This window comes from Rattus norvegicus, chromosome 6 (genome assembly GCF_036323735.1).
Source record: "Rattus norvegicus strain BN/NHsdMcwi chromosome 6, GRCr8, whole genome shotgun sequence".
NCBI lineage: Eukaryota > Metazoa > Chordata > Mammalia > Rodentia > Muridae > Rattus > Rattus norvegicus.
Window position 1 is genome coordinate 83,226,501 of NC_086024.1, and position 25,257 is coordinate 83,251,757.

The window sequence follows — 25,257 nt, forward strand, 5'->3', positions numbered from 1 at the left end:
GGTTTTCTATATCCAGGGTTGTTTCCATGTGTTCTTTCTTGATTGCTTCTATTTCCATTTTTAATTCCTTCAACTGTTTGATTGTGTTTTCCTGGAATTCTTTCAGGGATTTTTGCGATTCCTCTCTGTAGGCTTTTACTTGTTTATTAATGTTTTCCTGTGCTTCCCTAAGTGTGTTCAGGTCTTTCTTGAAGTCCTCCAGCATCATGATCAAATATGATTTTGAAACTAGATCTTGCTTTTCTGGTGTGTTTGGATATTCCATGTTTGTTTTGGTGGGAGAATTGGGCTCCGATGATGGCATGTAGTCTTGGTTTCTGTTGCTTGGGTTCCTGCGCTTGCCTCTCGCCATCAGATTATCTCTAGTGTTACTTTGTTCTGCTATTTCTGACAGTGGCTAGACTGTCCTATAAGCCTGTGTGTCAGGAGTGCTGTAGACCTGTTTTCCTGTTTTCTTTCAGCCAGTTATGGGGACAGAGTGTTCTGCTTTCGGGCGTGTAGTTTTTCCTCTCTACAGGTCTTCAGCTGTTCCTGTGGGCCTGTGTCTTGAGTTCACCAGGCAGCTTTCTTGCAGCAGAAAATTTGGTCTTACCTGTGGTCCCGAGGCTCAGGTTTGCTAGTGGGGTGCTGCCCAGGGGCTCTCTGCAGCGGCAGCAACCAGGAAGACCTCTGCCGCCCCTTCCGGGAGCTTCAGTGCACCAGGGTTCCAGATGGTCTTTGGCTTTTTCCTCTGGCGTCCGAGATGTGTGTGCAGGGAGCAGTCTCTTCTGGTTTCCCAGGCTTGTCTGCCTCTCTGAAGGTTTAGCTCTCCCTCCCACGGGATTTGGGTGCAGAGAACTGTTTATCCGGTCTGTTTCCTTCAGGGTCCGGCGGTGTCTCTGGCAGGGGTCCTGCCGCTCCTGGGCCCTCCCCCACGGGAGCCCAGAGGCCTTATACAGTTTCCTCTTGGGCCAGGGATGTGGGCAGGGGTGAGCAGTGTTGGTGGTCTCTTCCGCTCTGTAGCCTCAGGAGTGCCCACCTGACCAGGCGGTTGGGTCTCTTTCTCACCGGGTCTGGGAGCAGAGAGCTGCTGCGGGCCGGGATCCGCGGGTGTGGGACTTCCGGTAAACACAGAACGTGCCCGGTCCTAGAGAAATTCTGCTTCCGTGTGTCCCAAGCTCACCAGGCAGCTTTCTTGCAGCAGAAAATTTGGTCTTACCTGTGGTCCCGAGGCTCAAGTTCGCTCGTGGTGTGCTGCCCAGGGGCTCTCTGCAGCGGCAGCAACCAGGAAGCTAAAAATTTATTTTCAAATCCCATCTTCACTTCATAGCCAAAAAATACAAAGTCTATTTCCACAATAAATGAGACAAGGACAGAAAACTTTGACCAGAACTTGGTAAAGTACATGTTTGTAAAGACCATGGAGATGATGGTCTCAGTGTATACCCGGGCAGCTAATGGAAGAAGGACCATACAACAGGAGTCGCTAGCAGTTAAAAGGGGTAAAGGGGGTAAAAACAACACATTCCAGTGCTAATTTAAAAGGTTAAGGGACACTGCCGCTGGAAGCAGTCTCTGTACAGCCAACAGTACGTCTCTGTGCCAGATTTATTGGCCTGATTAAGAAAGCACAGGGTGGAATACTGAGGAGTAAGCGATGTTAACAGATGGTTCATGAAGTTAAGTTAAATATAAATCATTGTTTAGCATGTAACAGAATAAGGAAATCCCAGGTGAGAGCTTCCTAAACAAATGCCCAGATCCCTGAAGTTAGCTTAGTGCCCACTCAGGCACAGTTTGTATGAGACAGGGAAACAACTGTATTCATTACCACATATCTAAAACAGTCCTGTCTACTATTTTTTATATAAAAAATTCACCTGTAAGATTTTTTATGCAGCTATACCAGGAAGTAGTTGAGTTTATGTACCCTATCATTTGATATTTGGTTATACACATTGATCATTGGCCTTATTTAGAATAAATCTCTACTTTGGAAGTGCCTTACAAAGAGGTATCTTTCAGTTCCTGTATGTCCCAGAAGTGCAAGGCCCTTCTTAAATGTTTTCAGTCTTTTAGCCACCACTCTGGAGGACTAGTTTTCATTAAAGAGGGCATTTACTTTATGTTTTGTTTTTATTGATGTTAATAACTGTCAGGATTATTTTGTTTATTCCTCACAATGATCTTGTCAGGTAGAAATTCTCATTAGTTCATTGTTTTCTGTATCATGCATGAGGAAACTGCATTTTAGAATGGGTGGTTATTTTGCTTAAGCCCACACAGTGAGAGATACAGCCAGAAGCCAAACGCCTGCATGATCCTTATGCTACAAAACATTAACTGCAAGAGAGAAAGCAGTGTTCACTGGCTGCTGTCAGTAAAAATTCCTGCAAACATGCCCTGAAGCCATTTCAAAGATGTTTGTACCAAAACATAGGAAGAATACTCTTTGAACTCTATGTTCTTAGTATATCATGTGCTTTCCTTAAATCATACCAACTTTTCTCCAAGAACAGTAGAACTCATTCATTTCTTTCACCTTGGTTGAATGTCCACAGAGCCAGTCAATGATGCCTGCAAACCACACAAGAGAGTGGAATAATATTGTGGGTGTCAACATAAGGAAGTGGGCTACACTTAAGTAAAGTGGAGAACTAATAAGAAAAGAACAAAAACTGGACAATCACATCATGAGTATTAATCATAGTTCATCTCTTCAATGTGAGGGTCTCTTAAGCCAAACATTGATGGATTCGTTTCATCCTTCCACATTTTACAGATTGAATTTTGGTTTTTTTTCCTTCTCTCTCTCACTCATTCACTAGGAAAACTAAGAAGAAAACTTTACTTTCATGATTCCATTCTTTCATTTATTCCTTAGTTTCCTGTTGTTGTCATTCTTTTGGTGCTGAACATGTGAGACATTAATAATTAATCCTGTGTATCCCAGATGTGAAGCTATGCTCTAGTCCTGAGGATGCTACATGAGTACATTTGTAAATATTAGACACCAAAAGAAAACGAATGCATGTGAAAAGATTAGCCCAGAGGTTATGGGTACTAGTATCTTACAATACGCTACACAACGTCTAATGTCTGTAGGTTTTGTGGTGGTAATGCTGGAGGACTAAACCATGAAGGGTCTTGAGAAACTTCTTAATGGGAGGAATCCTTGGACTAACTTAGTCAATTCAACCTTGCACTGATGGATAGAGTGCCCCACAAGTTTATGTAATTGAGTACAAACGCATAGAAGTGCAGCTTCTTAATCTTGGATGAGTGAGAACTGTTCTGTCAATGTTGTATTTTCTATAACTTTCAAATATTCTGCCTTGAAATGGCCATCTTGATTATAACACTGAAGGACCATGAGTGTTATGGCCTTTAGAAGTTGAATAGTGAGCACAAACACTTCAATAACTTGAAGTGTCTTCCTTTGAGTTCCGTTCTGTTGAGATGCTACATATCTTAATCCTCTTGAGACCTTTTGTTGCACTCGTAAAATCCACTCATTCTGCTTCATGAAGCTCTCATATGTATTCACACAAACTCAGCAAAAGCTTAGGTGTACATCCAGTATTATCCGGTACATAAAACACTAAGTCATCTTTTTTACTTCTTTTTAATGAAACTGATTGTTCTGGTGAAGCTGGGTGAGCACTGGTTTTAAGTTCAAAGTGTTTTAACTGAAAAACATAGAAACAGAAAATATAGGAAAGCGGGCTTCAGAAAACCACTGGAAAAATCTAAATGGTCCTAAAGTATAGAATGATAGAGTTGGGAAGAGTAAAATAGCAAACACAAGCCAGTGGGTTTATGTTAGCTTGAGAATTCTACATAAATGCATGCTATGTATTTATAAAAATACATGACATGTCCCATAATTGTGTCACAACTTAAGTAAATATTACCATTTAATAATGTAAACATTTGGCAACTACACTTAGCAGTTGAAGGACTGTGTACCTTATAAATATTAAATGATTAATGCATAGATTTAGCACAAACATCCCAGGAGTTAGGTACTGATACTGTGCCCAGTTACACTATGTCCATGATGGAAAATATAGTCCAAAACCAGAGCTCATCCTCTGTCCTTCTGAGCACAACATCCCCCAGTAGATCGCCTGTTGATATTTGCTCACTAGGAACATCATCAATAACTGATGCCCAGGTCCATATCATGTATTGACATATTAAAACACCTATTTTCTATTATTTGATGAGGTGTCCCCAGAAAAGCTTGTAGCTTAAGTCTTCTGTGTATTCTGGTTCAGAGTAGTATGTGAGGGGATTGGGTAATAGTTTGGGTATTAAACCAGAAACTCCAATTTTTTATCCTAAGACAGTTAGTTAATTGAAACTTTTCTACACCACAATTTTTTAAGTCATTTCAGCCACCATTTGTTCATAAATTATTACCATCTTGGAAAACAGTTTGTCAAGAGGTGAACCTGGGAACTTTGGGTAATACTTTGGATGGAGTGAGAGAAAGAAAAAAATTGAGTGCTTTTTAATGAATAATATTTACTCATAAAGTTAGAAAGGCTATACAAGGACCAATGAAGTATTACCACTCGGATGCTCCCTGAAGATGTAGAAACTAATGCCCTGGATTCAAATTTCATTCCTTTCTAGACATTTGATGGAGTACAAAAGTGAGGGAAAGGACTTTGCCTTACAGAGCTTGTACTCCAAGCTTATCTTGGAAGTATGATCATGGTATCTCCAGGGGACTCATTAGGAAAGCAGAATCTCAGGATTTATCTAGGTCTGCCGGGTTGCTCAGCTTTCTGGCATTGCCACAAAAATACCTGGGATAATCAACTTAAAAGGAAGAAAGGTTTGTTTGGCTTACAATTTCTGATGTCCACAGTCATTGACTTGCTTTGACCACGAGGCCGTGCTTTCCAATTTTTTTTTTGTCAACTTGACACAAACTAAGGTCATTAGAGAGGAGGGAATCTCAAAAGAGAGAGAGAAAGAAAGAAAGAAAGAAAGAAAGAAAGGAAGAAAGAAAGAAAGGAAGAAAGAAAGAAAGAAAGAGAAAAAACATTCATAGGAAGCATATAGGACATTTTCTTACTTAGTGATGGGGGAGGGCTCAACCTATTGTAGTGATGCTACCCATGTGATGGTGGTCCTGGGTTCTACATTAAAGCATGCTGTGGAAGCATAAAGAGCAAGCCAATAAGCAGCAAACTCCCTTTGCTCCACTATGGTCTCTGAATCAACTCCTGGCTCCAGGTTTCTGCCATGTTTGAGTTTCTGTCCTTTCTTCCATGATGACCATTGTCTTGGAAGTATAAGCCAAAAAACCCCTTTGCTTCAAAACTTGCTTTTGTTTATCGTGTTTCATTACAGCAGTACTAACTATGAGAGATGCATAGCGTGAGAAAAAAGAAAGGCCAAAGTCTCAATACTATCTTCAAGGACATTCTCCAAATGACTAATATCCAGCTCTAACATGTTCTATTGTCTCCCAGTGCGCCCTTTGCTAGGGATTCTTCAAAACAGGTCTTCCGGGAACATCAAAAACCTACATGGATCGCAACAAGCTTCCTGAGTGATTCTTTCTATGCTAAATGAAGAACATCTACATAATAGAATGTAGAGTGTAAAGTTTTATAGGTATTTTTCTTTCTGTCTTGAAGGACAAAGGATGACACCAGTAATGTTTTGGCATTATTCCTATGTCTCCTCAAGAACTTTCTGTCTATCTGGATTATTATGTTTGCATGTGAAAGTTTTACCAAATTTCCTTTCCCAAATAATAATGATGTTAAACTAAAAATAACTCAAGATTTTCTAATTATATACTGTAATATACCAGCCTATATTCTTCTTTATGATTATCTTATATTTTTAGCAACAAAACAAAAGAGCTGATATTTTTATTTATGTGCACTTATAGACAAAGAAACAGATGCAAACAAGAGTAGTGTTTTAACATACCATATTCTTATTTCTTTGATATAAATTAAATTATGGGCGATAATGACCTAAGTGCTGACCAAGGCTTCTGTGGAGAACATGTTAACAGTTTCATGTATAATCAAAGAATCATTTTGAATGAAATTTCAGGTGAGTTGAGCTCCAAGTATAAGTCCACTGTGCCTTTGAATACAAGTGTTCTACGGTGTGCCACCTGGATTTCCTAATAGTTTGCAGCCTGCACACTGCTCTGGTTTCAATTGTTGCTAAGTATGTTCCAAACTATTGTTTCAGCTTAGTGAGTGGCACGCCACATTGGTCTTTAATTTTCTCTTTCAAAAGACAGAGCAAGAATCATATTTCCTTAGTAGCTATAATCCATTCCCTTGTTTATTAGTTTTTTGTATAGAGCCAATGCTTCATCATGTGTTTTACTTATGAAGTCAGGACTCCATTAAAGCAGACACATACCTTAGCCTTGTGCACTAAAGATATCTTCAATAAATTAAAGTGAGGTTAACCTTGGGTGGGGTGACACTTTACTTTCTGATAAAACTATAGTGTTTTAATCTTTTCATGTCAGTGACAATAGCCTGATCATACTATCCTATATAAAGACCTTGGAACATTAAATAAGTTACTTCCTCATCTGCAGTCAGTTGAATTCATTTATTCCTAAGTGCTTATTTCAAGTTCTTTTTTGCTATCATACTATTGATTGATGTAGCCTTGGGCCATTTTCCTCTTTGAAGAGCAGGAAGATAGCCTAAATATTCCCAATAGCCTTTAATACAAAGGCCCATTTTATACATGGTTCTTTCTGTGATCAGTTGTGCATGACTGAGCTTGATCGTTTTGTAGACCTTGTTGATGGATTATGGAACAAGCAATGAGCTAGCAATTTACTCTTAAAGCATCAGGTCTCTTTGTATTGGGGTGAAATATGTGTTTTGGTCCTCATTTCCCTTTTGCTTAGGTGCTGTTTCAGTGATTAATTTCACAGGATATAATGTGAAATCCCTTGGATGAGCTGCACAGGGAGATGGTATCTTGAATTAAAGATGGGATTCTTGTCGAGTGTGATGGGCCTGGATTGGAATGTGGTGTGCTGTGTGTGTTTCCATAAGGAAAATTTCAAAGCTCAGCTATAAAAAGGGAAACCCCAAGGCCTTCAGCCATTAGCAGGTCTGTGGAGGAACGGAGAGCCAAGAAGCTGTTGTTAGCCTACACTAGCCAAGCTGTAGTTAGCCCTTAGCAATAGATACCCTTTATTTTACTGACTTCTTCAGTTAACATTATTTTATTTTTCTGTGTTGTCTGGTTAATTTATTGGGAGGGGGTGAAGAAAGTTAAAAGTTTGTAGAAATGATCACAGTCTGAGTTAAAGACTTTCAACAATGCACCAAGGGGCATCACTGGTCACAAGGAGACTCAACCTTTAATCTCATTGCCAGAAGAATAAGATTTCTAATCATGGGGGAAACATCTTACTTAATTTTCTTCTAAAGAAGTAAACATGTTTTTTAAATTCAGCAGTGTTAGCTTTGAAATATAGTACAAAGAATAAAGGAGTGGGGGGCAATAAAGAGAAAAGAAACTGTTCTGTAATGAGCAAAGCCAGCTCATTTAGTTTGTGGGGTTTTGTTAGGGAACATATTCACGGGCTTTGAGAGTCTGGCTACATGCTGTGAAAAGTTGAGACAGTTTTAACAGTTATGACAACTGTTTAAACCCTCACAAACAGGTATAATAACACCTCCGGTTCATGCACAAGTGGAACTTTGATGTGTTTAAGTGAAATGATCCATGATCCACGTATTTTTTCTATTTTATAAGAAATGTTGGTCACTATTAGAAGTGCCTAAACCCTTGCCACCAAGCACATAGTGCCTGAAATGATTTTCTCATTTTTCAAGTGGAAATAAAAACAAACAGGCCCGAGTAATTTTGTTAAGTAAAATTTATGTTACAGCAAATGGCATCAGGTTGCATCCCATCAAAATGGTATATCTCAATTACAATTCTGTGGTTAGGGCTTAATGTAGGCTTAAGTGTATCCTTCCATAATCTCAGCAGGAAGCTGAGGATCAGGGGTCTGTAGTAGGTGGAAGCTCCTTCTTGATTAAGTCACAGAAGAATGATGTGGAATTCAGACACCTGATGCTCTGTACTCATCACCTGCATCTCTGACTATCGTGTGGAACTGTGATACTTAGGTCAGGGCTATGTGCTTAGGAAACATTTTCCATAAATTCTTTTCCTTTTTTACCATTTGCAATCGTTAATGCTTCTAGTTGTGGATAAGACTATCAAGTGTTAAAAACACATGCAAAAACATTAAAGATGCAATGGCATTATCACCAGAAAGTCTATGACTATAAACATTGAAAATATACAATACCAACAAAGAAATGAACTCTCATGCTTTTTTGAGGAAGACATGGTACAGCCTCTTTGGAGAAAAGTCTAATTATTTCTTTGTTTTTGTATCAGAGCCTGACTATATAATGCTGGATGGTCTGGAACTCATATATAGACAAGACTGGTCTCAAACTTTTGACAGTCCTCCTACCCTTGTCCCCTAAGTACCATGATTAAATAAACATTTCCTTTATGACCAAGCACTGTTTATATAGATATTTACCCAAAAATAGAATATGTGTGATCATAAAACGGCTTTACAGCATGTGGGAGTCTGGGGCCATTCACAGCTGAAGGGATGCATAAAGTGTTCATCAATATAAAGCAGATAAACCGAGGTATAGCCACAATGGAATGCTATTTAACAATACGAAGATATGGACCACTACTATATCTGACTGCCTGGTTGAATATTAAAAAAAAGCACTGCATGAAATCAATTTAAAACAACATTGTATGAAAAAGGCCTTGTATAAAGGATAACTGATTGATTCTGTTGTCTGGTGTTTTCCTATTAAAATTTATGTTTTATTTCTTGAATGTTTCAGATTTGAGTACAGATTTGAGATACAGATTTGCATCATGCCTATTCACTTTTCCAATCCTCTTTTTTGTACCTTTCCTGCCCCGTCTCAAATTTATGATCTCTTCCTTTTAATTATTATCTTTTACTATTACTTTTATATTTTATACTTTTTATATTTTATATTTTTACTATTTTCACATATATACAAGCTGTTGCAACTATTTAGTGTTGCATATTTATCTTTTGGGATGACCACTGGGGATTATGGGAAACCTATCAACAAGTTTTCCTTAGAGAATATTTATCCTCCTCTCTTAATAGCCATTGATTGTCTATAGCTCTTCATATAGGGAGAGGGCCTTGTGGAAATTCTCTCATTTATATTGGCATGTCCACTGGCATGAAGGTTTATTTAGGTGGTAATATCATTGAGATTTCATGGGTGCAGTATCCCTGTCATTTGTAGAACATACTGTTGCCCAGCTGATATCTTAATCCTCTGGAGTTTAGAATCTTTCTGACTCCTCTTCCATAATACTCTGTGAACCTTACATGTAGGCACTGCATACAACTGATGATGTATCAGTTGAGGCTGGTGTGATGGTTTGCATATGCTTGTCCCAGAGAGAGGCACCATTAGAAGGCCTTGTTGGAGTAAGTATAGCCTTGTTGGAGGAAGTGTGTCACTGTGGGCGGGAGCTTTAAGACCCGCATCCCTAGCTCTTGTGAAGTCAGTCTTCTCCTGTTTGCCTTCAGAACAAGATGTAGAACTCTCAGCTCTTCCTATACCATGTCTGTTGGATGCTGCCATGCTCCTGCCTTCATGATAATGAACTGGACCTCTGAACCTGTAAGCCAGCCCCAATTAAATGTTGTCATTATAAGAGTTGCTTTAGTCATGGTGTCTCTTCACAGCAGTAAAATCCTAACTAAGATAGCTGGGTACCCCATGATCAATTGATCTCTGCATTTTGACTACCTTTGCCTTTTGTAATTATATCCACCTGATACAAAAAGAAGCTTTGATTAGATTATCTGTGGATAGAAGGATAAGTATTGAGAGTGCAGTTAGCAGTTATACTGATTTAGGGAAGTGGCAGTAGTAGGATCTGCTCTAGAGTTCATGACCTCACCAGCCATGGGAAGGTTTACAGTGCAGGTATGAATTCACCTCTACTTGTAGATCAAGATAGTTCAAATAGACTCTCTTGCCATGCTGGTTGTTGTGTGTCATAAGCTTTACAGCTAGAAAGAATTACTGGTTCTTTTTCTCTTGGAAGCTTGCTTAGCACCTCCTGGAGGAATGTGAGAGTTAGTCCAGAGGTCAGTTACAAATACATTCCTCCACATCCTGAGTCTGAAGTGTGTGATGTTTTCATCAATAGGATCCTATCTTCAACTTCTGGAAAGAACCAAGGATAAAAACAATAGTCTACATTGTTTTATGAGTCTTATAGACTCTTCTGCCCAACAACTTGATGGGAGGCTTCCTATGCCTGGCACCGGGGCTTTTGTTAGATAGTCCATGGCCCTTGGGGGATAACATATCACCTTAAATAGTACATATATATATATATATATATATATATATATATATATATATATATGTGTGTGTGTGTGTGTGTATCATCTGTACACATACTGCTTATTACATTTATTATATGAATTTTAAAGTAAAGAAAATGTTTCTCAAACATCTTAAATATTATTGATTCCTTCTTTTTTTAAAAACTTCATCTCCTTGATTTTGCATACTTTTAATTTCAGAACAAAATAAAACAAACAAAAAAACCATAATACACAACATCCAACCCTGCTATTCTGTGGGAGGGGATCTTTCTGCCTTAAGGCACAAGGACAGTATAGAAGAGATTCTTGTAGACATGAGCAGAGAGCCAGGTAGGTCAGGGTCAGTCAGGGCTGTTGGGGGAGCAACAGGGATACTATACAGAGGGCATCAGCTTCCCAGGAGCCATTAATCTACTTCTTCCATGAGAGAGGGATCCTTGTCACTCTCTAGTGGGAGGATCTCATCAGGAACAGCAGCACTGGATTCTTCTGCAGTGGACTCATCATTAACCATGTGGTAGATATGCTTGGAGTATGTTTGGGGATCTTCAAGTGAGAAGCCAGAGGAGAGCAGAGCAGTTTCAAACAGCACCACCAGCTCCTTGACAGCTTTGTTGTTTTTGTCTGCCTCAGCCTTCTGCCTCAGGGTCTCCACAATGAGGTGGTCAGGGTTGATCTCTGGTGTTTCTTGGCCATCATGTAGCCCATTGTAGAGTTGTCTCGCAGTGCCTGAGCCTTCACGATCTGTTCTGTGTTGGCTGTCCAGCCATAGGTGCTTGTCACAATGCAGCAGGGCAAAGACACAAGCCTATTGGAGATTGTAACTTTTTCAATCTTCTTGCCCAAGATCTTCCCTATGAGTTTGCAGAGGTTCTCAAACTTTGCCTTGCTCTCCTCCATTTTCTTCTTCTCATCCTCATCCTCCAGTGGCTTCAGGCCCTCCTCAGTCACTGAGACTAGGCTCTTTCCATCAAATTCCTTGTGCTGCTGCACACAGTACTCATCCATAGGCTCAGTCATATGTATCGCCTCAAAGCCCTGTTTCCTCACATGCTCCACAAAGGCAAAGTTGGCCACTTGCTCTTTGCTCTCACAGTGATATAGTAGACGGACTTCTGTGTCTCTTTCATGTGAGACACATACTCTGACAGGGAAGTCATCTCATCCTCAGACTGAGAGGTATGATAACAAAGGAGCTCAGAGAGAGCGATGCTTAGTGGAATCCTCATAGATTCCAAGCTTTAAATTTTTGGAGAATGCCTCAAAAAATTTCTTGTTCTCTTTGTCTTCAGCCAACTCAGAGAAGAGCTCAAGGCACTTCTTCACAATTTTTTGTGGATGACTTTCACAATCCTGTTCTGCTGGAGCATTTCTCTAACTTGGAAGCTGGATCTTGTTCAGGGCATCAGAAGCATTAGAGATCAACTCCCAGAGGAATGTTTCGTTGTTTGAGTAGAAAGTATTGATGATGAGGGAGATGAGTTGGGCAGTTTCTGCCTGAAAGGCAAAGGTCTCCATCTCTTCCTTTCCATGGTGCACTTCCTCAGGCATCTTAATGGGAAACCCACGTAGTAGTACAGAGAAGGGTGGGCTGGGACCATGTCCAGCTCCCACAGGGCAGCGCAGGGGTGACTGAAGAATAGTGATCCCTTCTATTTTCCTTTTTCCTTTGTATTTCTTTCCCCCTTCCTCCCCAGATAAAGTCCCTCTGTCTATTTTCCTTAGCTGCCTCTTCATAGAAACTCATGTTCCACTAACCTTCTCTCTATTTTCCTCCATCTCACCATAATCCTTTTTACATTCCAAGTTTTTTCAGTTACCCCAGGTTATATATTCATATCTAAAAACTTGGAGCTAGAATCCACAAATTAGAGAGAACTTTCAGTACTTGTCTTTCTAGCTCTGGCTTACCTTTCTAAATTTATGTTTTATTTTTGTATATTTATCTACAAATTTTATCATTTCTTTTTTCAAAATACTATATATTTATTTATTTCAATATTTTCATATCTCTGATTTTTTCTTGTTTTTGAGATTATAATACAACTGTATCATTTCTAACTCTCCTTCAGCCCTTCCAAACCCTCCCATATACTCTCACTCTTTTAAATTCATGCCTTCTTTTTCCATCAATTGTGGTTACATTCAGTAGGTATATGCATATACATGTGTATTTCTTAAAATATAACCAGCTTCGTCTGAATGTTACATGCCTTCAAGGCTGACATTTTGGTATTGTATAACCAATTGGTGTGCTCTTCCCTGTAGAATACTATTTCTCCCACTTTTACAATTCCTTAGTTGCTTGTAGTTCTTTGTCTAGGGTTGAGGCCTCTTGGGCTTTCCCTCAAGCACTTTGGCATGTTTGTTGGTGTGGTCATTGTTCAGCTCATGTTTATGGTCATGTTATGGGTGTAGCATCTAACATTGATAGAAGGCAGAACCTCACAGAGAACCCCATGGTCCTCTGACTCTTACACTCTTTTCACCCTCAGTTTCACAATGTTCCCTGAGGCTTGCGTGTGGGAGTGTCTTGTAGATGTATCTATTGGTACTGGGCTTCACAACTCTGCAGTTTGAATTTTTGATTTTCTGTAATGCTCTCTCTGTTGCAAGGGGAAGTATCTTTGATGATGGATGAGGAGTACATTTATCTGTAAGTATAAGAACAAATGCTTATAGATATTTGTTAGTGATTATTCTGGTTTAGTAAATTGGAAGTGGTAGATTTGCCTCCAAGATCCATGACTTCCCTAGCACCGAGTAGGTAGCTAGGTTTCCAGTACTAGGCCTGATCTCCCTCTTGCTGAGTGGGTCTTCCGTCCAGTTACAGTTGGTTATTGCCAAAGTATCCATGTGACTACTGCAGCTTTGGGATCATCGTGCCAGGTTGGTCACTGTTGTGGTTCATAGCTGGTTAGATCTGTTGCTTGCTTCCTTCCTTTGGAAGCTTACATGTTACCTCCTGGTACCATGCCAGCTAATCCTCCATGTGGAAGGATTCAGGTCAGTTCCAGGTCAGGGAACTGCTTCCAGGTCATGTGAAGCCTGCTTCTGATATGCTTGGTGTCTTCAGCAATAGGAATTTTTGCCTGTGAAAGGCAGCTGAAGCAAAGAGCAATAGGCTGTATATTTTTAGGATCTCTTGGTTAGCCCTGATCAACAACTCAAAAGAGGGTTTCTCTTAGCTGGTATTGGGTTTCTTGTTAAGTGGTCTTTGGCTCCCACAGGAAACATTTTCCTTCCAGATGAAAAAAGTTCACTTAAACTGTAGGTGCATACATAACACACATTCTAGGTTTTTATAAAGATAAACAGTTAACAGAATGATTCCTTATGATTTTTCAGACATATTTTTACTATTTTACCTCCTCCTTTACGTTCTTCCACCTACTGAAATAGCCACTTCTAATCATGCTTCTAATCAGGACATGTACCTGCTACTCTCTCTATTGCTTCCCAAACCCCACCACCATGGAAATGACCCCTTTTATTTTCTTGTTTTCTGCAGTTCCTCTAGGGTATATACTAATACATGAAGATTTGGAGCTGGGAACATCCAATTAGAGAGAACATGTGACATCTATATTTTTGAATGTGTTACCTTACTAGGTATGTTCTTTTCTAGTTCATCCATTTACCTGCAAAGTTCAGGATTTCATTTTGTTTTTTATAACTGAATAGCATCATGTACATGTACCACATTTCATTATCCACTGTTAGATGCTTAGATTGCTTCTACCACCTAGCTACTGTGGCTAGAGCAGCAATGAATACAGCCAAGTTGGTATCTCTAATGTAGGACACTGAGTTCTTTGGGTGCATGTCAAGGAGTAGCATAGCTGCATCATGTAGTTGATTTAATTTTATCATCTTAATTCTCTCCACATTGATTTCTATAGTGGCTATACTAGTTTGCGATCCCACCAACAGTTAATGAGGGTTACCTTTTACCCACATCCTCTTCATAAAACTAATTTTTTTATACAGCTAAGGAAGCAATCAATTGAGAGAAAAAGAAACCTACAGAGTGGGAGAGAGTCTTTGCCTGTCATACTTCTGACAGAGGATTAATATTCAGAATATTCAAAACAAAACCAAAAAGCAAAGAATCAAAAGATAAGATATATTAAAAATGACTTATAAATCTGAAAAGAGTTATCAGAAGAAGTAAAAATGCTCATGAAACATTTTGAAATGTTTTTATGTGTTTAGCAATTAGAGAAACAAAACTTAAAATTACTTTGAGAGTTAAACTTACGGCAATGAGAATGGCCAATATCAACAAAACCCCTCACAACAAATGATGCTGTTGGGAGAGAGAATCTTCATTCTCTGTTGGGGCTCCTGCAAACTGGTGAAGTCACTCTGGTATGACAAATACCCAGAAAGCTACAACTAGATCTAGCATACAATCAGCCCTACCGATCTTTGATATATTCCTATATTCCTAAAGGACTCCCATTCCAGCCCACTGATACTTGGTCAGCCATGTTCTTTTTTATTTTATAAGATTGCTTTATGAGTATATGTGTGACTGCCTGTGTGTATGTGTGTGTGTGTGTGTGTGTGTGTGTGTGTGCGTGTGTGTATGTGTGCACGCACATGTGTGTGCAGGTGTCTATGGAGGCCAGAGGAGGGTTTTTTATTCTAGAACTGGAGTCTCAGCTGTTTGTGAGTTGCCTGATGTTGGTGCTGGGAACTGGACTCTGGTTCTTTGTGAAAACAGCAATGGTTTGTCACTTCTGAGCCATCTCTCTGGCTCCCTCTATTATATTTTTCTAGGATGCAGAAAATTAACCTGTTGTGTTTTCCTCACCTATTTAACGTAGTACACTTTTACAATGATGTGGTAAAAATGAACCATCAAGTGCAAGGAAACATCTGTAGCTCATGTAACTAGCAGACAATCATGAAGGAAGTTTGGGAATGGATATTGTCTCACTATGTACTCTAAGTTGACTTGGACCTCATAATTCTCTTAATCCTGCTTTCCTGGTGCTGGGATTGTAGACACGAGATTCTGCATCTCTTCAATGGGGCTGTATCTGTGATAATGGAGCTTTGTGGGTTTCTGGTTTTTGTTTTTTGTTTTGTTTTTTAGCATTCCATTGTCACTAAACTAAGGAATATAGTCTATATAATATATCATATATAATATATTTATAAATATATATTTAATATAGATGAAGTGTCCTGAGCTAAATAACTGCATGCTGCTTATTGAAGGAATCACAGGCACAGGGGTGTTTAATGCAGTAACAGCACCAGCCAGAGTTACTACAGAGGATCCTCACGCTTTCAGAGTGAGAAAGGGACAGGGGAACTGGAAGTATTTGGTTTCTACAAGGGCAGCACAGAGCTAACAAATTATTTATGAGGAAAGTAGAGCTTGCTTGCCTTTATTCTAGGGGGGAGACACTGTCTGTGTCCTTCCAAACTGTTTAAGAGAAACATCCTCAAGTAGGTAATTTGCAAAAAGAAAGAGTAATTAGTCACAGTTCACATGGTGTACAGTGGTGTGAGGGGTACTCAGAGACTCGGCTCCGACAGCAATAACCTAATACGCAACTTCACAGTTCTATGACCTGCTCACCCTTTATCTTTCCCTTCTATGAACCCCTATATCCTACCCTATCCAAGTTCTTTCTAGAAAACCACAAAAGTGAGTTATTTGAACCGAGACTGACTCAACCTCTAACATTTCTCTTTTTCATTAAGCCCGAGAATCCCCAGAAGTTGTATCAGGTGTTCCCTCTTTTCAACCCAGAGTCCTGACTCCTGTGGTCTTTTTCCAAGGCCTCGCTCTTTGCTCTGCTCTGGTTCCTGTCTCTGACTCCCTCTCCCTTGTGCCTTCTTTTGTTCTTGCTTGCCACATCACTACAGATCTTGGGGAATCTACTAGCTTTCTCTGCTCGCACTCCCAAGCTTTCAAACAAATGTGGGAAGCAGCGAGCGACCTTATTGATGGAGGCATTAAACATGATAATTTCCAATTTTAGCAGTTTCAGTCCATCTCCCTAGCTCACATTTCTTACTTATAAAATATTTGGGTGGTAAACACCACAGCAATGAAAACTGAAACGGGCTTCAGATAATGGTCGCAATAAAATGTTCATTATAATGCAGACAGCAAATATAAGAGGTATATTTCTGTCTTACCTCTCATAGGGAAATAGACCTAAGGCTTTTAAGTTTCAAGAGTAGAGACAACTAATTCTCTCTTGAAGTTAGATTGAAATAGAGCATACTCAACAGGTTATATTGTGGTCATTTTTATTCACTTTCATTCCAAGTTCAGTCAAGGGACTTTGCAAGGTGACTTACAATTTTTCTCATCTTTCATTTTGTTATTTTCTGTTAGACTGCTAAACACATTGCTGGGTGTCAAAAGCTTTGCCATTAGGATAGTGAAGAGAGTAAGGCAGGCGGCTGCTACTCTGTTGATGGTTTTAGTTTATGATGCGTTTCAAGCTGTGCCTCTCCAACAGTTAAATCCTTTAGCACTTTCAGTGGGATGAACCATCCCATCATGTGTGTGTGAGAACCTTAAGTACCTTTGTTTCAGAGAGGAAAATGTCAAGTCTGATGTCAGTCTGGGAAGGCTCAGTGTCTGCTCCGTTTCAAGGAGAAAACCTGAAATTGAGCAACATTGTAAAATTGAATGTTTCGATAGTCCCCCTTTTTGATATTTTTCTCCTTTGGGAACGTTCTTATGCAAAATCAAATTTGCGCTGACACCATTTATTATTCGTCCAATATTTACACTTGATGCTCATAATTGAGGAGCAGCAATAAAAATACCTTCATTATAGACACCGTTAAGAGGGGGGAAAGGAGGAGACCCTTAGTTTGAAGGAACTAAGAAAAATCTGCTGTGAGGAAGGGTTTATGTGCTGGTAAGTTTTCTTGAAAACTAAGAAGAGTTTTTTTTTTTTTTATCACAGACTTTAAATAATAAAGGTACAACCTCCAGGTGGAGGGTTTGGTTTTGTTGCCGTTTCTGGATTTCCTATTACCTGAGGACAGTGCCTAATCGTGCTGAACCTCTTGAAATAAGTGGACGCCATCGTCTTTAAATTAGCTTTTAGTTCTGATATGCTTTTATATCCTTAGTCCTATTAGCCATTTCCCCACCCCTTAAAAATAGGGAGACTGGGAAGAGCTCTTTGGAAGCAGTTCGTCTCTATCAAGTCTGGCATTGGGAAAGCCTCTCTCTTTTCTCCCCATTCCCTCTCTTCTTCAGCAGAATAGGGTAGGTTCTCACTGGGGGCTTTAGGTATTGTGGTGGAATTCCCTTTCTCCACATTCGGGAAATAGCAACACACCATATTTATGTTCTTTCCTTTGATAAAGAGAAGGGCAGATTATAGGATGCCACAATCATTTTAGCGACACCCTCCCCCCTCTTTCAGTAATTTATTTCAGAAAAGCTCTATGATTTAATGTACATGAACTCACTGATGCTCACCGGGTCTGACAGAGGAGTGGGAAGGGATGCATTTTACAAGTCTGTCTTCTAGACAGGGATGCACTTTACAAGCGTACCTTCTTCACACAGCACTTAGTGGAGTGGAATGCAGTTACCGCAATCTGCAAAAGAAGTTGCTCATGCTTTATCCCATGCTGATGAAGGGCAGTGGGGTGAGAAACACCGGGGCCTCCCACATCGCTCTTGCATTACTTGTTCATGGTCCGCTCTCATCATCTGGCTCAGAGCTATTCCAGGACACAGACCTGCAGTGAAGCCTGCAGTGCCGTTTCTGCAAGTACCATAATACAGGTTCCATATTTGCCAAGGCAGCCCTTTCAGATCCTCGGTATTTCTCAGAGGGAGATGTCTGAGACCCTTCAAAACCCTAAGTTTCAGAGCATGGACATATTTATACAAGTAGTTGACTTTCTCTAGAATCTCATTTCTGTAAATCTTGGGCTCTGTGAATCACAATTTCAGATTTGATAAAGTAAATCTCTCTCTCTCTCTCTCCTTCTCTCTCTCTCTCGATGTCTGTTTTTCCTCAGAGTTATAACATTTTATCACATTATGAAAGAAAGGGGAAATGTCAGGTTGAGAAACGTGCTGTGTGAATGAGACTTGCAATTCCTTCAAGGATGCTGCTGCTGGTCCTGGTGGGAGCCTCTCCCTGCTGCTGTACAGATTCCTTGTTGGATATGAGTTCTTAAACCTGTTTCTCAGCCCAAGGAGCCACACCAAACCCATTCTTTAGATGAGATGACAGAAATTTAGTGGAATTAAAAAAAAATCAACAGCTCGCCAGAGGCAGGAACCTCCTACTTGAATTCTCTTCATTTAGAAACTGTACTTTTAGTAGCTTCTTGGGCAAAAATTAATTTTCTTAAATTTCACTTTAAATAAATAATTTGATGGGAGGAAAGTAATAGAAATTTTAATAAAGACATCAAGTTTTGATAACTTCTAAATCTTTGATGAGACTCCTAGTAAGTAGGTAAAAGTTTAATTGCAGATTGCTATTACTAAAGAGGGACCAACAACCCACTGGCACTTTGTTGTAGATGTTTTTTATTTTGGGAATTTACTTTTGGTGTGTAGTATACGCTCTGTGTGTGTGTGTGTGTGTGTGTGTGTGTGTGTGTGTATGTGTGTCCATGTTGGTTGTGTTGTGCACATGAAAATATATACATGTTGAAGCCAGTGGTCAAGGTCAGATGCCTTCCTCAATTTTACTCTACTTTTTTGAGACAAATACTATGAGTGAACCTGGAACTTGCTGACTGGCTAGTCCGGCTGGTCAAAAAGCCCCAGGGACTTTCCCCTACCCTTATCACCTCAATTCTGTGATTATAGATATTGTAAAATACATATCTTTTTAGGTGGGTGCTTGGGGTCTGAACTCACATCATCTTGCATTTGCAAGTACTTAACCATTCTCAATCGAGTTGTTGCTCAGACCTGTGTTTGACACTATTCATGTTTAACAGATTGTTTTTATGAATACTTATAAAATATTCACATGTAAATTTTTGTCATTTGGTTGCATCGAGAATTTGAAATCCTACCTGCTTATGTGAGAGGAGTCAGAGGCCTTGCTATTTTAGGTACTGGGTTTTAGCTCTTTCCTTTAGTGAGAACTCTGATTGGGCTTCAGGGGAACCACCCTGGTCCCACCATGAGCTCCAGTTCTTTAGGGAAGAAGCTTGACGTTTGCTTATTTTCTCTGGTTGCAGTTACTGGTTTAAAGATGGCCGCTATAGCACATCCTAGGACTGCTCGTGGCTTTTCTGGGTATTTATGCTCAGTCTTGTACGTCATCCTTGATTCCAGTGTGCTCAGGAGCTATGAGAGAGGGAGTACAACTGTTCCGGTAGTGTTACTTTAGTCATCTTTTGTGAGAATCCTACATAGCAGTTGTATAATAGCATAGCTCATCTTGAAAAAGAACAGGATCAAAATATTACATGAATAGATGCCAAAAAAGTTGAACTCAAAGGAAATTAGTGATTACTAGGAGCTGAAAAGAGGAGTTGGGGAATTGCAATGAGTTTTATATTGGGTATCAAGACACAGCTAGAGACAATGGATGGTGTCTACCATTCCATTTCACAGTAGTACTGTTGTATTGGAAAACAACCCCTATTTTATATGCTTGTATATACACACATATATGTACTGTACATACACACATATTTACAATGCATATATTTTGTTTGAGCATAAAGTGAAGTGTGCACATGTATGCATCCTTGCACATGCCTGAGCACACCCATGTGTATGAGTATGACGGTGTATGTGGAGGCCCAAATTTGATATTTGTTGACATTCATAATCATTTTTGATTTTATTCATTGAGGCAGGGTCCCTCACAGAACCCAAAACGTACTAAAAACAAGCTAGTCTGTGTATCCAGATGCCCCCAGGATCCTCTGTCTCTGCCTTCCAATTGCTGAGAATAGAGGTGGTCACGTGCCTGCCTGGCTTTTACATGGTTCTGAGAATCTGAGTTCTGGTTCTCATGCTTGCAAAGCAGCCACCTTTTCAACTGAGTCATCTCTCAGCCTCCTTTTGATTACTTTTTGAACAACCAAAAGAATTTGAAGATTCCAAACACAGAGAAATAGGGATATAGATATGCTAATTATTCAAATTTGATAATTACACACCAAATACAAATATTTTTTTTTTTTTTTATTAACTTGAGTATTTCTTATATACATTTCGAGTGTTATTCCCTTTCCCGGTTTCCGGGCAAACATCCCCCTCCCCCCTCCCCTTCCTTATGGGTGTTCCCCTCCCAACCCTCCCACCATTGCCGCCCTCCCCCCATAGACTAGTTCACTGGGGGTTCAGTCTTAGCAGGACCCAGGGCTTCCCCTTCCACTGGTGCTCTTACTAGGATATTCATTGCTACCTATGGGGTCAGAGTCCAGGGTCAGTCCATGTATAGTCTTTAGGTAGTGGCTTAGTCCCTGGAAGCTCTGGTTGCTTGGCATTGTTGTACTTTTGGGGTCTCGAGCCCCTTCAAGCTCTTCCAGTTCTTTCTCTGATTCCTTCAATAGGGGACCTATTCTCAGTTCAGTGGTTTGCTGCTGGCATTCGCCTCTGTATTTGCTGTATTCTGGCTGTGTCTCTCAGGAGCGATCTACATCCGGCTCCTGTCGGTCTGCACTTCTTTGCTTCATCCATCTAGTCCAATTGGGTGGCTGTATATGTATGGGCCAAATGTGGGACAGGCTCTGAATGGGTGTTCCTTCAGTCTCTGTTTTAATCTTTGCCTCTCCCTTCCCTGCCAAGGGTATTCTTTTTCCTCATTTAAAGAAGGAGTGAAGCATTCACATTTTGATCATCCGTCTTGAGTTTCGTTTGTTCTAGGGATCTAGGGTAATTCAAGCATTTGGGCTAATAGCCACTTATCAATGAGTGCATACCATGTATGTCTTTCTGTGATTGGGTTAGTTCACTCAGGATGATATTTTCCAGTTCCAACCATTTGCCTACGAATTTCATAAACTCGTTGTTTTTGATAGCTGAGTAGTATTCCATTGTGTAGATGTACCACATTTTCTGTATCCATTCCTCTGTTGAAGGGCATCTGGGTTCTTTCCATTTTCTGGCTATTATAAATAAGGCTGCGATGAACATAGTGGAGCACGTGTCTCTTTTATATGTTGAGGCATCTTTTGGGTATATGCCCAAGAGAGGTATAGCTGGATCCTCAGGCAGTTCAATGTCCAATTTTCTGAGGAACCTCCAGACTGATTTCCAGAATGGTTTTACCAGTCTGCAATCCCACCAACAATGGAGGAGTGTTCCTCTTTCTCCACAACCTCGCCAGCATCTGCTGTCACCTGAGTTTTTGATCTTAGCCAATCGCACTGGTGTGAGGTGAAATCTCAGGGTTGTTTTGATTTGCATTTCCCTTATGACTAAAGATGTTGAACATTTCTTTAGGTGTTTCTCAGCCATTCGGCATTCCTCAGCTGTGAATTCTTTGTTTAGCTCTGAACCCCATTTTTTAATAGGGTTATTTGTTTCCCTGCGGTCTAACTTCTTGAGTTCTTTGTATATTTTGGATATAAGGCCTCTATCTGTTGTAGGGTTGGTAAAGATCTTTTCCCAATCTGTTGGTTGCCGTTTTGTCCTAACCACAGTGTCCTTTGCCTTACAGAAGCTTTGCAGTTTTATGAGATCCCATTTGTCAATTCTTGATCTTAGAGCATAAGCCATTGGTGTTTTGTTCAGGAAATTTTTTCCAGTGCCCATGTGTTCCAGATGCTTCCCTAGTTTTTCTTCTATTAGTTTGAGTGTGTCTGGTTTGATGTGGAGGTCCTTGATCCACTTCGACTTAAGCTTTGTACAGGGTGATAAGCATGGATCGATCTGCATTCTTCTACATGTTGCCCTCCAGTTGAACCAGCACCATTTGCTGAAAATGCTATCTTTTTTCCATTGGATGGTTTTGGCTCCTTTGTCAAAAATCAAGTGACCATAGGTGTGTGGGTTCATTTCTGGGTCTTCAATTCTATTCCATTGGTCTATCTGTCTGTCTCTGTACCAATACCATGCAGTTTTTATCACTATTGCTCTGTAATACTGCTTGAGTTCAGGGATAGTGATTCCACCTGAAGTCCTTTTATTGTTGAGGATAGCTTTAGCTATCCTGGGTTTTTTGTTATTCCAGATGAATTTGCAAATTGTTCTGTCTAACTCTTTGAAGAATTGGATTGGTATTTTGATGGGGATTGCATTGAATCTGTAGATCGCTTTTGGTAAAATGGCCATTTTTACTATATTAATCCTGCCAATCCATGAGCATGGGAGATATTTCCATCTTCTGAGGTCTTCTTCAATTTCTTTCTTCAGTGTCTTGAAGTTCTTATTGTACAGATCTTTTACTTGCTTGGTTAAAGTCACACCGAGGTACTTTATATTATTTGGGTCTATTATGAAGGGTGTCGTTTCCCTAATTTCTTTCTCGGCTTGTTTCTCTTTTGTATAGAGGAAGGCAACTGATTTATTTGAGTTAATTTTATACCCAGCCACTTTGCTGAAGTTGTTTATCAGCTTTAGTAGTTCTCTGGTGGAACTTTTGGGATCACTTAAATATACTATCATATCATCTGCAAATAGTGATATTTTGACCTCTTCTTTTCCGATCTGTATCCCTTTGATCTCCTTTTGTTGTCTGATTGCTCTGGCTAGAACTTCAAGAACTATATTGAATAAGTAGGGAGAGAGTGGGCAGCCTTGTCTAGTCCCTGATTTTAGTGGGATTGCTTCAAGTTTCTCTCCATTTAGTTTAATGTTAGCAACTGGTTTGCTGTATATGGCTTTTACTATGTTTAGGTATGGGCCTTGAATTCCTATTCTTTCCAGGACTTTTATCATGAAGGGGTGTTGAATTTTGTCAAATGCTTTCTCAGCATCTAATGAAATGATCATGTGGTTCTGTTCTTTCAGTTTGTTTATATAATGGATCACGTTGATGGTTTTCCGTATATTAAACCATCCCTGCATGCCTGGGATGAAGCCTACTTGATCGTGGTGGATGATTGTTTTGATGTGCTCTTGAATTCGGTTTGCCAGAATTTTATTGAGTATTTTTGCGTCGATATTCATAAGGGAAATTGGTCTGAAGTTCTCTTTCTTTGTTGTGTCTTTGTGTGGTTTAGGTATAAGAGTAATTGTAGATTCGTAGAAGGAATTCGGTAGGGCTCCATCTGTTTCAATTTTGTGGAATAGTTTGGATAATATTGGTATGAGGTCTTCTATGAAGGTTTGATAGAATTCTGCACTAAACCCATCTGGACCTGGGCTCTTTTTGGTTGGGAGACCTTTAATGACTGCTTCTATTTCCTTAGGAGTTATGGGGTTGTTTAACTGGTTTATCTGTTCCTGATTTAACTTTGATACCTGGTATCTGTCTAGGAAATAGTCCATTTCCTGAAGATTTTCAAATTTTGTTGAATATAGGTTTTTATAGTAAGATCTGATGATTTTTTGAATTTCCTCTGAATCTGTAGTTATGTCTCCCTTTTCATTTCTGATTTTGTTAATTTGGACGCACTCTCTGTGTCCTCTCGTTAGTCTGGCTAAGGGTTTATCTATCTTGTTGATTTTCTCAAAGAACCAACTTTTGGTCCTGTTGATTCTTTCTATGGTCCTTTTTGTTTCTACTTGGTTGATTTCAGCTCTGAGTTTGATTATTTCCTGCCTTCTACTCCTCCTGGGTGTATTTGCTTCTTTTTGTTCTAGAGCTTTTAGGTGTGCTGTCAAGCTGCTGACATATGCTCTTTCCTGTTTCTTTCTGCAGGCACTCAGCGCTATGAGTTTTCCTCTTAGCACAGCTTTCATTGTGTCCCATAAGTTTGAGTATGTTGTATCTTCATTTTCATTAAATTCTAAAAAGTTTTTAATTTCTTTCTTTATTTCTTCCTTGACCAGGTTATCATTGAGTAGAGCATTGTTCAATTTCCACGTATATGTGGGCATTCTTCCCTTATTGTTATTGAAGACCAGTTTTAGGCCGTGGTGGTCCGATAGCACGCATGGGATTATTTCTATCTTTCTGTACCTGTTGAGGCCCGTTTTTTGACCAATTATATGGTCAATTTTGGAGAAAGTACCATGAGGAGCTGAGAAGAAGGTATATCCTTTTGCTTTAGGATAGAATGTTCTATAAATATCCGTTAAGTCCATTTGGCTCATGACTTCTCTTAGTCTGTCGACATCACTGTTTAATTTCTGTTTCCATGATCTGTCCATTGATGAGAGTGGGGTGTTGAAATCTCCCACTATTATTGTGTGAGGTGCAATGTGTGTTTTGAGCTTTAGTAAGGTTTCTTTTACGTATGTAGGTGCCCTTGTATTTGGGGCATAGATATTTAGGATTGAGAGTTCATCTTGGTGGATTTTTCCTTTGATGAATATGAAGTGTCCTTCCTTATCTTTTTTGATGACTTTTAGTTGGAAATTGATTTTATTTGATATTAGAATGGCTACTCCAGCTTGCTTCTTCTGACCATTTGCTTGGAAAGTTGTTTTCCAGCCTTTCACTCTGAGGTAGTGTCTGTCTTTGTCTCTGAGGTGTGTTTCCTGTAGGCAGCAGAATGCAGGTTCCTCGTTGCGTATCCAGTTTGTTAATCTATGTCTTTTTATTGGGGAGTTGAGGCCATTGATATTGAGAGATATTAAGGAATAGTGATTATTGTTTCCCTTTATATTCATATTTGGATGTGAGGTTATGTTTGTGTGCTTTCATTCTCTTTGTTTTGTTGCCAAGACGATTAGTTTCTTGCTTCTTCTAGGGTATAGCTTGCCTCCTTATGTTGGGCTTTACCATTTATTA

The 25,257-nt window shown here is 39.6% G+C and overlaps 1 pseudogene; it reads right to left on the reverse strand.

Annotated features, from left to right (window-relative positions):
• Positions 1 to 10,838: 10,838 nt before the first annotated feature.
• Positions 10,839 to 19,724, reverse strand: Hsp90ab1-ps16 (heat shock protein 90 alpha family class B member 1, pseudogene 16; annotated as a pseudogene).
• Between the last annotated feature and the right edge of the window lie 5,533 nt (positions 19,725 to 25,257).